General features: G+C 45.1%; 1 protein-coding gene across 1 annotated transcript in view; it reads left to right on the plus strand.

Moving 5' to 3' along the window:
• LOC140458021 (probable methyltransferase-like protein 24) overlaps positions 1-14,777 on the plus strand; it is a 92,595-nt gene that overhangs the window by 65,083 nt on the left and 12,735 nt on the right. The window lies entirely within an intron of this gene.

Raw genomic sequence — 14,777 nt, forward strand, 5'->3', positions numbered from 1 at the left:
TCAAAGCCATTTGAGAGGGCAGCTAAGAATCAACAGTCTAGATAAGGTGGTGCTAGAAAAGCACAGCAGTTCAGGCAGCATCTGAGGAGCAGGAAAATCAACGTTTCAGGCAAAAGCCCTTCATCAGTAATATTCCTGCTCCTCGGATGCTGTCTGACTTGCTGTGCTTTTCCAGCACCACTCTATCTAGACTGTGATCTCCAGCATCTGCAGTCCTCACTTTTGCCTAGCTAAGAATCAACCATATTGCTGTGGTCTGGAGTGACATAGAGTCCAGACTGGGGAAGGGCGGCCAATTTCCCTTCTAAAGGGCATTGAAGATTAATTTTTAACGACAATTTTCATGCCTGCAGTCTTTCAATTTCAGCTTTGATTGAATTTAAACACCAGCGGTTTCCTGAGCTAGGATTTGAACCCATGCCCCTGAGCATTAGCCTGGGCCTCTAGATTACCAATGACATTACCACTACATCATCATTTTCCTCTTAGTTATGACAGGGATTGTTGTAAAAACCCATCTGGGTCAGTAATGTCCCTTAGCGAAAGAAACTGCTATCCTTACCTGGTCAGTGACTCCAGGCTCATGGCAATGCAGTTGACTCCTGACTGCATTCTGAAATAGGGCAAACCTGTGGGCTATCGTATGAGGCTAGATCAGTCAGACTGGGCTTGTTGTCACTGGGGTTTAGAAGATTGAGGGGTTACTTGATTAAAGCATGTAAGATTCTGACTGGTCTTGAGAAGGTGGAGGTGGAGAGAATGATTCCTCTTGTGGATGAGTCTTAGGGGCGCTGTTGTAAAATCAGGGGCCACCCTTTTAGAGAGGAGAGTTAGTTTCTCTCAGGGTTTAGTGCAACTTTGGAACTCACTACGTCAGAAGGTGGCAGAGGTCAGGCAGGGGAATGAAAGGTAATACGGATTTCAAACCAAATAAATCATGATCTTATTGAAGGGCAGAGCAGGCTTGAGTGGTTGACTAGCCGACTTCAATTTATATTTCGTTTGTTCTCAGTTTAGGTTTCCCTACAGTATGGAAACAGGCCCTTCGGCCCATAAATCCACACTGACCCTCCAGAGAGTAACCCGCACAGACCCATTCCCCGACATTTACCCCTGACTAATGTACTTAACACTGGACAGTTTAGCATGGCCAATTCAATTGGCCTGCACATCTTTGGATTGTGGGAGGAAACCGGAGTCAACCTGCATAGACACAGGGAGAATGTGCAAACTCCACACAGACAGTCGCCTGAGGTGGGAATCGAGCCCAGGTCCCTGGCTCAGTGAGGCAGTCACGCTAACCACTAAGCTACTGTGCCATCCCCAAGTGCAAGAGTAATTCAGGATGTCTAACAAATGATGACCTTGCCAACAACACCCAGGTCCAATGAAAGAATAAATTGAAAAAGAAATTGGAATATTTTAAAAGATCAGAATTTTGTGAGGGAAAATAGCAGTGTTATTGTTATGTGAATATCTGTCTGGAGATAGCAACATGCTCCCAGCTTTGATGCCTGCACTAATTGCAGACAATATTATTTTGATTAAGAGGCCCACACATGGTTTGGCTGGTAATATGTCCTTAGGCACTACATAACTGTATTTGGAACAGATGGGTTTGAGTTGGGCAAAGACATTTTCATGAAATCAGAAAAAGTGAATGTCAGTTACTGTCCCTGACCAAGCATGGTGCTTGTGGAGGAAGGTGGTCAGAAACGCTGGGGACATGGTGTCAACACTGTTTATTTTCTTTCTCTGGGCTCCAAGTGGAAGATTCCACTATTACAGCAGGCCGACTATTGGGAGTCAGGCGAAATATGCTGGTTTTAGCGGCAACCTCACAAGGGAATGGACATCCCAGGCCAGGTGTTGCACAGCCTGATGTAGAACAAAACTCTCTCTGATGTGGGCAAGTGTCCCTTACTGAAACCTGTTCTCCATTTCCTGCACCAACAGTCCTGTGATTTCCAATTAGTGCTGGAGCAGAGACAGTTTTATACTCTGGGTCTCTGCCTGTAAACACTGCATTTGGGACCTTGCAATGCCATTTGACATAGGAGGCATATGGTTAGTAGACAGAGGAGAGTTCTGGTCTCAATTGTATGGACTGAATTTGGCATCTGGAATAAAGAATAATTAACTTGTTATACTGCCACATTCCCTAGATGTCAGTTCATCACAAAAGTACTGTTAGTTTTTATTATTAAGATTTCCACAATAAAAAGTACAATATCGTTTCTCACTAACATCTGTGTAGAGGACAGCTGGGATCACACATGACCTTCGAAGCTTTCAGCCAAGAAATATTATTGCCTTACACAAACTCCCTGTGCTTGTAATATCCTGTGAAGATGTCACTCAGTATTTACAGCATGTTGTTTTTTTTCTCATACAATAGGAGGTTAGTGTTTGGTACACTCTCATGAGAAGGTTCCTGAATACTGATTGCAAACCCTGTGAGAAGCTCAAGTTTTGAACTCCTGCGGCTCATACTAAACTGTGAATGACCATTTCCATTAAAGTAGTGGAATTAAAGAAATTGATGTTGCTAGCAAAGTCAGCATTTCAACCCTAATTACCCTTGAACCCATTGGCACACTTGTGGGTCTGGAGTCACGCATAGACACACAGTAAAAGGCCCTTCAGCCCATTGGGTCTACGCCAGTCAAAGACCACCACTTAACTATTCTAATGTCATTTTCCAGCACTTGGCCCATAGCCTTGTAGCTCTTTGCATTGCAAGTGACAATGGCTGAAAGAGAGAGACATAGGTTAAGAGAATGGGTAAAAACTTGTCAGACAGAATATAACACGGGAAATGTGAGGTTATGCACTTTGGCAGGAAGAATAGAACAGCTACATATCATTTCAATGTAAAGAGATTGCAGAAAGTTCCAGAACAGAGATTTGGGAGTTCTCAGCAATGAATCACAAAAAGCTGCAGTGCAGTTCAGTAGGTAACAGGGAAGGGAAATGGAATTCTGGCCTTTATTTCAAAGAGAATGGAGTATAGGGGTTTGTTCAAACTCAGTCAGATCGGGGCAAGTGGCAGATTTCCTTCTCTCAAGGACATTTCTAAACATTAAATGTCAACATTAGTTGCATTATTAGATATGTAACTTAAATAATCCTCATCAACTGTTCTTCCTAGTCTTTCACTGTTCTTCCTCTGTTACCCTCATCATCACTTTCTTCATCCTCGTGTCTTCTGCTTCTTTATTTAGCTTTCTTCTCCTTGTTCCTCTCATGATACTATAGTGGCAGCTGAATCAAACACTGTGGATTTTGAATTGTCCATTTCTCTGTGTTGCTGAGCCTAGAAGGGTGTTGGCAGTGCTACACTACTGAAAGGAACAAACATTGAAACATGCATTTCAATAGCACCCTTCATAATCTCCATACGTTCAAATTGCTTTTTAGACACTGAATTATTTCTGAAGTGCGGTCATTTTAAAAAAAATTTCAAAAGTATACTTTATTCTTAAAAAATATGAACATACATAGTGACTAAAGCAGTTCTATTCAGTACAATAACATATGAAGAAAACAAGCATTGGAGTTTGACTCCATCTATCAAACAAACCAAAGGCATTTCTTACTTGTACAAGATGATATTATTTACATATATTTGAGGCTCCATTAGTTGAACAGACTCCCATTTAACATCAGCAAAATGACAGTGGCCTTTCCCCACTGTACCTTAGCGGCAGCTGCCCCAAGCTTTAGTACGTCCCTCAGCACGTAATGCTGGACCTTGGAATGTGCCAGTCTGTAACGTTTGTTCAGAGCCACCTCCTTGTTCTGGAAGACCAACAAGTTTCGGGTGGACCAAAGAGAGCCTTTTGCCAAATTGGTGGTCCTCCAGGTACAATCGCTGTTTGTCTTGGTGTGCGTCCCGGGGAACAGACCGTAGAGTCCTGCATCTGGAGCTGCTCGGGATGAACCTCGAAACAACTACTGCATGTCTCTCCACACTATTTCTGAAATGCACTCACTGTTGTAATGTAAGAACATCAGTGTGTGCACAGCAACCTCCCACTAAAAGCAACATGGTAACAACCAGATGATCTGTTTTTGTGATGTTGACAGCCGAATGAGTATTACTCAGGACTCCACTGTTGTTTTTCAAAATAGATCCTTCACCTATGATCCACAGGAGAGGGCAACAGAGGCCTCGGTTTAAATAAACAGTCAGCATCTCCTGAGTATTATGGAATATTAATGTGGATTTTCTGCTCAAGTGTCTGCTGCATTCGGACCCTTCAATCTCAGGAGGGAGCTGTCACAAGCAGAGTCACTGCTATTGCTGGATCCCTCGTGCCCCACTTGCTGAGCAAGTCTCTCAGGGTTTCAAAGAGCAAATGTAATGGCTTCCATGAGCTGGTAATCCAGAAGCTGCTCTCGGAGGTGCTGAGCAGATGTCTTGTTCATTCTAGTTATCAGGTGAGCTTCTTTCCCTTAAAACCATGCCGTGTTAAATCGCTCCCCTTTAATTCCCAGTCTGTTCATTACAGGTGGCCACTGCATAGTCAAACGAGAACTTAGTTTGGTGGCAGATTACAAGTTATCAACATGGAAGGACTATTTTGGAGAAGAAATACTATATAAAGCCACCTATGTAATAGGGATCGATTTGATGTTTCATCGTTAAACTGGAATATAATTGTAGTTGAGTCTATTAAGTAATATGTGCAGTAAGTCCCTTTCAGTGAATCCCTTTCTCCATGCCACAGTGCTGTGAGTTGTTCAGCAGCATCTATAGTAAAGGCATAAATCAAGCTCTGTAAAGGCATAAATAAATCTGCTTCCTTGTACACCAACCTAATACCATCCTAGGCCATTGTGTCTGAATTAAAATTTCAGAAGTTGAATGTACACTGGAAATGGAAAGACTTGCAGGGCTGTGAGGAGAGCGTAGGAGAGTGTGTCTAATTGGAGAGACCTTTCACAGAGCTTGTATATACACTCTGGCCTGCGTTGTTCTATGATTATATGATTGCTGCCTCTCTCTCTATGAATTCGTTCTAATTGTTGAAAAGGCCAAAGGAAGGTCAGTGTGGGTTGACATCACCCAGGAGGAATGTATCTGCTGTGCTACATTCCGTGGGTGCGACAGTAAGAGCTGGCTTGTTTTTTATCAAATGCAAATTATCTCACTTGCTCTGCTATAGGGGCAACAGCCAAGAATTTGTAGCTACAGTTTTGTGTGTGTTGTGGGATTTGATTAGTTGATTGCACACAGAGACAGGAGTACAACCCCAGAGAAAGATGGAGGGGTAAGCAGTACCTGGTCACTGAGACTGTCCTGTACTGTCATCATGAACATGACAATCCTCAAACCCTTCCCATCCACCAGCTCTCCCTGAAGAGGTTACAATAAAAGAGACCGTGCTTTAGGACATCTGAGGGGAGGGGGGGGGGGGGGGGGGGGGGGGGGGGTAAGTCTGCAAATTCTCCTCGAGAGCCTTAACTTTAAATGAGACCCAAGAGATCACAGTCCCTCTGAGGCACATTCTATGAACCCTTATCTACCTGTTTCTAAGCTGAGACATTAGGCACTTTGAGAAACTTGTCTGGCCCACATTTGAAAGTGCTCCTTGTGTGAGGTGGCCTTATAGATTGACATCATTCTCTGTACAGATTAAAAGCCTCCTAATACCCAACAGCTCTATGTTTACAAAATTGCTATGTGCATCTCCTGGTTGTCTCAAATGTATCGACCCAGACTCAGTCCATTTGTTCACCCAGTACTCTTCTCTCATAACTGCCTACTCTCCAGTTGGGTGGATTGAGGTTTGTTAGCGGAGGATATTGAGGGATGTGGATCAAATGTGGGTGATTGGTAATGAGGTAGAGACCAGCCCTGATCGAAGTGAATGGTGGGACAAGCCTGTCACTGAACTGATGTTGCAATTGTACTTTTACCAAACTTTAGAGAAGGCCAGGCTATAGTGTGACAGAGTTAAACTCCTGACCATAAATTTCACAATCTCAGGATAATTTTCTCTATCATTGTTTACAGCAAAGGTTATTTTGAATGGGTTTATTGACACATATACTCAATGAGTATAGTGAAACGTTTATACATCGCCAATTACAGCACTGACTTAGATACAAAAATATCTCGGCACGGTTTCTTTTGTTACAAAATTTTAGACAATACAGAAATAAAATGTCCAGCATTATGGAAAAGGATTCAGTATAGCAGACCACACTGGCACCTAACTCCCAGTCCACACCGGCCCCTGGCACCACACCACGTCAGCGAGATGCAGGGAGGCCCATATGGGAAGAGTTCGCTGCGCCAGGTCAGGAGGTTGCCTCATCTACACCGGGAGCTGGCCATGCCAACACCGGGAGGTTGCTGCGGGGGTTTGCCATGTCAATACAAGGAGGTAGCCACGCCAATGCCAGGAGGTTGCTGTGGGGGTTTACCATGGCAACACTGGGAGGTCGCCACGCCAATGCCAGAAGGTCACTGCAGGAGGTCACCAAGCTAACACCGGGAGGTCGCTGTGAGAATTTGCCATGCTAACACTGGGAGGTCGCCACGCCAACACTAACGGCAGGATGTTGCTGCAGGAGGTTGCCATGCCAACACCAGGAAGTTGACACACCGACACCGGGAGGTCACTGCGGGAGATTGCCAAACCAACACCGGGAGGTCGCCACAGTCGACAAGCTAAGACTGGGAGATGATTGCACCCAGAGGTGGCCAGGAATCGTCACTCACTGGAGGCTGGTTAACCTTTGCCTGCCGGAAACCAGAGATCGTCGCTGGAGGCTGGGAATTGTTGCCAGAGACTGGGAATCGTCACAGAGACTGGGAATCATCGCTGGAGATTGGGAGTTGACACCAGAGACCGGGAATCGTCACAGAGACTGGAAATCATCACCGGAGACTGGGAATCATCACCGGAGACTGGGAATCATCAGTAGAGACTGGGGATCATCACCAGAGATTGGGAATCGTCAGAGAGACTGGGAATCATCACCAGAGACTGGGAATCGTCACAGAGACTGGGAATCGTCACAGAGACTGGAAATCATCACCGGAGACTGGGAATCATCAGTAGAGACTGGGGATCGTCACCAGAGACTGGGAATCGTCACAGAGACTGGGAATTGTCAGAGACTGGGAATCGTCACGGAGACTGGGAATCTTCACCAAAGGCTGGGAGTTGAAGAGGAAATAAGATAAAGGACAAGGAGAAGGAAAGAAAAACACTGAGAGGAATTAAAAAAGAAGAAAAGTGAAGAAGAATGGGCAGAATGGATGAGCTCCAGCCGGAGCATCCAACTCCTGCTGCCATCTTGTAACCATTTACAGATGGATGTTATGTGACAGACTAGGGACTGTTTAATCTGGCTACAATTGAATCTTGGTACAAAGCACTGAAGTGTAAACAAAAACATTTCTCCCATGTAGCACAGGGTGGCATGGTGGCTCCGTGGTTAGCTCTGCTGCCTCACAGTACCAGGGTCAAAGGTTCGATTCCAACCGTGGGTGATTGTCTGTGTGGAGTTTACACATTCTCCCCTGTGTCTGTGTGAGTTTCCTCTGGGTGCTCTGGTTTCCTCCCACAGTCGAAAGATGAGCAGGTCAGGGGAATTGGCCATGCTAAATTGCCCATAATGCTAGGTGCATTAGTCGGGGGGGGAGGGGTTACTCTTTGGAGGGTCAGTGTGGACTTGTTGGTCCGAAGGGCCTGTTTCCACACTGTAGGGAATCTAATCTAATCATTACAGAGATGTAGCTTGGTTCAAACCAGTCTTCATTCCACTGACTTTGTCTACACTTCCTGCTGCATTGGGGAAGCCGCCAACATCATCAAACATCCCTCTGCCTTGGTTATACTCCCTTCACCCTCTTCCATCGGGCAGATGATAGCACTTAGAGACATGTAAAGGACATGTCTCTTTTAACGCCTCCTGCAGCCCTCCTGGTTGTTTGATTCTCACTGATCTGTGTTGGATGTTTAAACGGGGTTTACAAAGGCGAATATGGAGGCCATCCCTTTGATGATTAGGTGGGGGTGGAGGGGGGTGCCTTAAGAATTCAGAAAGTCGGCCTGAGCTGCCAATTCCACATGAGGAAGAGTTCAGTCGGACTGGGAGGGAGGGTTTCGCTGATATGCTAACCTGCTGGTACACTGCAAATCAATACAAGCCAAGCCCTGACTGAGCCTAGGCCTTCTTGCAATGAAGCTGATGATTTGTTTAATCTCTGTTATATCGACCAGTGACATTGCTCAAAGAGGTTCCTGATGTAAATCCGTTTGCCACCTCATTAATATTTACATTTCACTGTGATGAGAAGTTAAACTCGGATTGTCTGCAGGGAAGGAGGGACTTGGTTACGTTAGATTCTGACCAAACCGGAATTCTTGTGCAGTCTTGCAAGGGATGGTGCCTTAGCCTGAGACACCAGTCTCTATTCCGCTCGGATGATGGATGCCACGTTCACTGGAAGGCACGAGCAGTTGCAATCACTAAACTGCACTGATTGTGGTCATTGGAATTTAAGACTCAGTTGGATATTTTTCTGATTTCTTTCAACTCCTTTGATGTCGATCTTTGGAGAATTGTAAGGAGATTCCATCCAAATGTGCAGGTAGCATAGAGTGATCCCATTCTTGCATTGGCTCTGTGGAAGACTCCTGTCTACCTCCCTTATCATTTCATGCTCAGCAGATGTTGCCCCTTTTCTTGTTGGATAATGATTATCCAATTTCTTTTCAAAAAGGTTATGACTTCTGTTCAGGCAGTGCATTTCAGGTCACTGGAATTCACTGGCTAAGGTAACTCTTCCTCTCCTGCTCATCCCTCAGCCAATGCCTGATTTCTGGGTTCCTTGATGACTGGCCTTCCTGTCAGTGGGAGGGTATCTAAATCAATCACTTCGGTCAATCAGGTCAAATCCGTCAGCATCTCTCTGTCACCCAAATAATGAGGGTGTGCAGATCAGTTTGTGGCCCCGGTGCTGAATCAGATTTTCCCTTTTTCTTGATTCGTTCATTGGGGATATCGGGGGTGGGGGGGTGGGGGGGTGGTCACTATTTGAACCACCATTTATTGCCCATCCCTACTCACCCAGAGGGCAGTTCAGATTCAACCACATTGCTGTGGGTCTGGAGTCACGTGTAGGCCAGACCAGGTAAGGATGGCAGATTTCCTTCCCTAAAGGACATTAGTGCAGCAGATTTTAAGGGGTTTTTGGAAAAATAACATAATCACCTGTCACAGGGAGATTTGAACCCATACCCCCAGTGTCCTGGTTACGTTGCTGCTACCTCCCTTACTTGCTCATGTATAATCTGGGTGTCCTGAAGTATTGAAACAGAAGAAAAACCTTCATTCCATTTCATGACTTCAGAATGCCCACAAGCGTTTCCCAGTCAATGTGTTATTTTTAAAGCACAGTCACAGGGTTATAGAATCGGCAACATGTGCATAGCTTTAGTGATGCTGATTGTGGGAGAGGTTTGGCCAGAGGACTTGTAAAATACCCTCGCTCTTCTGAAATTTAATGGATTTGTTTACATCCAATTAATGGGCAGAAAGGGGTTCAGTTTTATATCTTATCTAAAGGACAAAATATAGACCAGCACAGCACTGAGATATTGTGCTGCAGACCCAGAGGGAGAATTAAAAAGATGACTTTCAGACTCTGAGTCAGCCACGTTTGACACTGGATGCCGTGACTGGGCAGTGCCTCAGCGTATTATCGAACTGAAACAGCCTTTCACACCCAGGGGGCAACTCTGTGTATGGTTAAAACACATCAACTTGGATGTTTTGAGTGAATGTGCTGGACCAACACCACTTACTGAATGTTTGAAATGACCTGAGCTAGATCTGCAAAGGGGCAGGAGAAAGAATTTTGCTAAAAGAATTCTAGAATTTCACAGCAGAACAGGAGGCAGACCTGTTAACCCTATGGCCCTCTTTGAATGAGGACTCACTTGCTGAAGAAGAGTCACATCAAATTTGAAACATTAACTATGCTTTCTCTCTTCACAGCTGCTGCTAGACTTGCTGAGTTTCTCCAGCATTCTCTGTGTCTGTTGCCGATTTCAACATTTCAGACTTTAATCTCATTCGCCTGTCCATTGCATTTGTCTCTCCTTGATTGCAAAAACAACGTCAAATCTTTCTCCCAAGTCTGTTTGCGGTTGGGTTTTCTGCTCTGCATTTTTTGAGGCTGTCTATTGGTCTTTTCTAACATGAACAGTTTGGGATTGGGATCTCCCATATTCGAACAGGCTGTTACAGCTTATATGTGCTTTTTCTGGTTTGGCTGTTGTCAGACACTATACTGTGCAGCCTTGCACTGCAGGAGAAATCCCTCACATCTGCAGTATGAGACTTCATTTTGCCAGAGGCAGGGTGAACCCATTGCCTACATTGCTGTCCCCAGTCTGTTTCCAGGGGTCAGGCCTACCCTGAGCATGACCAGGTGCCAGCACCCATCTCAGCTGAGGCAGAGGTAGGATGTTGTTGGGACACCTCCCTTGCATGTGGCAAGTTGGCCAACGCAACTGGCTGAAGAACTTTTTTCTCACAATCCTAATTTCTTAAAATTTGACTTAAACAGTTTGCTGACCTCCTTACGCAAAGTGGGCCTTTAAGTTTGAAATCTTCCCACTGTTCCCACAGCCCATACTCAGCTTGATATCAAGATGAGAACATACTGGCGTCCTTGTGTCCAGCTTTGCTGAGGGAGTAATGGAGAATGTACTCGACAAGGTCATTCTCTCTTACCCTTGTTACAGAGATAGTGACTCTAACTTTACAGTACAGGGAGACGAACATCAGCCAGGCTGACCTCATAAATAAGACAACATGTTTCCCATTGATCTTTGAACAACTTCCTGCTATGAGGTTCCCAAGAAGTAAATGTTTATTTAAAGTTGTATCTTATTCTGAGGCCGTTTCAAAACAATCATTACCCTGTTATCATTCTGCAGCTACACAGGGGTGTACATCTGCAGGAGCTGGGCAGAGGGAATTACTGAGCGAGTAATTTTGAAGTCGCTGGTTTGATGTTAAAATAATATTGCTGTGGCCATTTTGAAACCTGGATGGGCTTTAACCCTGAGACCCATATCTGCAGGGAGTAATTGGAGCTTTTTGGCTTTGCAAGACCCTCAGTTCTGTTCACCCACTGGGACTGGCAGCTCTTGCCCATGCCCCTTTCACAATCTGCCTCCACATGGCGGCTACACACTCCCACTTGCTGGAGCGGTACCACCCAGTGTATGGTGAGGAGGGCACCACTGTGCACCTCAGAGGCAGCACTGTCCCTGTTCATGATTCCATGTCACTTCTCTTCCTGAGGCATGTACAGCTGAGTAAGTGAATACAGCTCACCCACTATGCTCCCCCTTCCCAATGGAATGAGTGTCATTCACAATAACTTATAAGGTAGGAGAGTGTTCAAGATTATACCCCCACACCATGTTACTGTTCGAAGGACATTGGCATCTCTCAGCCTTCAATGGCAATAAAAATCAGGAGGGATGTAAACCAGTCTGACTATTCACTGTGAAACAACAGAAAAACAAAGATCTGCAAATGCTGACAATCTAAAAGAGGAACACAAGCTGCTGAGCAATCTATGCAGGCCTGGCAGCATCTATGAATTATTGTCTATTCCCTGTGATGTATGACTGTACAGCGCGGCCTACCCCATGATGTCAGTGTTATCTCCTTGCTAGAGGACTTTAAAATGGCGCCCATTGCCCTGCTCCCTCTCTCCAGTCTCTTTATCCACCTTGGTACCAGCTGTTTCATGCAGTTCCCTCAAAATGTGGCAAAAAATTTGTAAGACTCTGTTCGAGTTTTCACTTTAACTATCATCATGGGAGGTTAATGTGAATAACTATCACTGTGGGAGGTTAATGTGAATAACTCTCACCCATGGGAGTGTGATGTGAATAACTATCATCACGGGAGGTTAATAGAACATAAAACTAAACAGCACAGAACAGGCCCTTCGGCCCACGATGTTGTGCTGAACATTTGTCCTAGCTTAAGCACCTATCCATGTACCTACCCAATTGCCGCTTAAAGGTCACCAATGATTCTGACTCTGCCACTCCCACAGGCAGCGCATTCCATGCCCCCACCACTCTCTGGGTAAAGAACCTACCCCTGACATCCTCCCTATACCTTCCACCCTTCACCTTAAATTTATGTCCCCTTGTAACACTCTGTTGCACCCGGGGAAAAAGTCTCTGACTGTCTACTCTATCTATTCCCCTGATCATCTTATAAACCTCTATCAAGTCACCCCTCATCCTTCGCCGTTCCAATGAGAAAAGGCCTAGCACTCAACCTATCCTCGTACAACCTATTCTCCATCCCAGGCAACATCCTGGTAAATCTTCCTCTGCACCCTCTCCAAAGCTTCCACCTCTTTCCTAAAGTGAGGTTACCAGAACTGCACACAGTACTCCAAATGTGGCCTTACCAAGGTCCTATACAGCTGCAACATCACCTCACAACTCTTGAATTCAATCCCTCTGCTAATGAACGCTAATACACCGTAGGCCTTCTTACAAGCTCTATCCACCTGAGTGACAACTTTCAAAGATTGATGAACACAGACCCCAAGATCCCTCTGCTCCTCCACCTTACTAAGAACCCTACTGTTAACCCTGTATTCCGCATCCTTATTTGTCCTTCCAAAATGGACAACCTCACACTCCATCTGCCACTCCTCAGCCCAGCTCTGCATCATATCAAAGTCCCTTTGCAGTTGACAACAGCCCTCCTCACTATCCACAACTCCACCAACCTTTGTATTGTCTGCAAATTTACTGACCCACCCTTCGACTCTCTTCCAAATCATTAATAAAAATTACAAATAGCAGAGGACCCAGAACTGATCCCCGCGGAACTCCACTTGTAACTGGGCTCCAGGCTGAATAGTTACCATCTACTACCACTCTCTGACTTCGACCGGTTAGCCAGTTCATTATCCAACTGGCCAAACTTCCCACTATCCCATGCCTCCTGACTTTCCGCATAAGCCTATCATGGGGAACCTTATCAAATGCCTTACTAAAATCCATGTACACTACATCCACTGCTCTACCCTCATCCACATGCTTGGTCACCTCCTCACCTTACAAGTCTTACTGAGTGTGAATAAGTATCACCCATGGGAGGATGATGTGAATAACTATCATCACGGGAGGTTAGTGTGAATAACCAATACCGTGGGAAGATGATGTGAATAACTATCACCCAGGGGTGGTTAATGTGAATAACTATCACCACGGGAGGTTAGTGTGAATAACCAATACCATGGGAGGATGATGTGAATAATGATCACCATGGGAGGTTGGTGTGAATAACTATCAATGTGTAGAATGTAAATCCAGTCCACCTTTACTATCTCTTTCACCTGGGTACGTTTCAGTCTGAGTGTGATTGTTATCCCATCTCCTTCTTCAGGATCTTACTGCTAATCTCTTTGCTTTGATCTTTCTTTGTAATTATTTATTGGCTCAAGTAATGCATTTGCATTTTTAACACCAAAGTCTGTCGGGTCTTTTGCATTTGACCAAATTGAGCCATTTATTCCCCAGTTTTATTTCCCCAAAGACCTGCCAATGTGCATCCTTTAACATTTCTCTACATTGAATTACATCTCTCCATTTCACCATCCTGCCTATGCTGCCCTGTAGTCCATAACTATCAGTCGCTCAGTCTTACACAACCTGAACTCAGTGAGCAGACAGACACAAGGTTAAAACCTGCCACCCTGCACCGTTAGGATAAATGCAAGAATGCCACATTACAAATTATGACATCAATGGGGTATACAAGAGGAGGATAGCGTGCTGATTGGTTGGTATACTGCCTTTGATTGGCAGTGTCTCTGCTGATTCGCTTATCCTACTCCTGTATCAGTGACACAATAGGAGCGCCCCCGGGTCCTATGGTCATCGAACTGCAGTTACTGATCAGAATGGAAACATTCCTATCAATGTCTCTGCTGTTCTGACCTGCATTTCATTCGGCCAACGAGGAAGCCGTGTACCTAGACCAAGTCATTTTTCAACTTTCAGTCATGCTGAGCTCTTGAGTACATCCTCCCTGTTTCAATCTAGTCTATAATTTATCTGTCTTCTTTCATGAAGAATGGTGCAAAGTAATTTATCCGAAATACCTTTACCTCCACGTGGATATTTGCCCTTGTGTCATTAGCAGGCTTGACATCATTTTCAGCTTGACAATTCAATTTAATTTGCTTGCTAATGTTTTCCCGTAACCTCTTGCTGCTTTTCACATTTACATGTTCAATTCCCCTCTGTACTTTCTTTGACCTTAAGCATATTAGAGTTACTCTGACCTATCCTGGGGAAAGAGCAGTGGAATGAGTTTTAATGGAACACTTTTCATTGTAGCACAAATGGAACAGAACCCTTTCAAAGTGAATGATGAGTCAGAACTGTTTCTGGGCCCTGTTTCACTCCTGTCCTGACCAGCTGTCGGGCACCTACCTGGGAAATCCTCAGGAAGGAGCCAGCACAGGCCATGCTGCTCAATTCAGGCAGGCAAAGGGTTTCCTGAGGCCGCACGCAGAATCAGAGAGGTTGGCAGCCCCAGCAGGGCAATCATTGCAGTGTTGCTGCAAGATGGCAACTCAAGGGCACCACCACCTTGACATACCCCATCTCAAGGGGCAGTAAAGGACAGATGCTTGGCCATCCCAGGCTGGGGGAGACACTGCCAGTGCAGTGTGTGATAGGGTGATCCTGCCA

The sequence above is a fragment of the Chiloscyllium punctatum genome, chromosome 3 (genome assembly GCF_047496795.1).
Source record: "Chiloscyllium punctatum isolate Juve2018m chromosome 3, sChiPun1.3, whole genome shotgun sequence".
Lineage (NCBI taxonomy): Eukaryota > Metazoa > Chordata > Chondrichthyes > Orectolobiformes > Hemiscylliidae > Chiloscyllium > Chiloscyllium punctatum.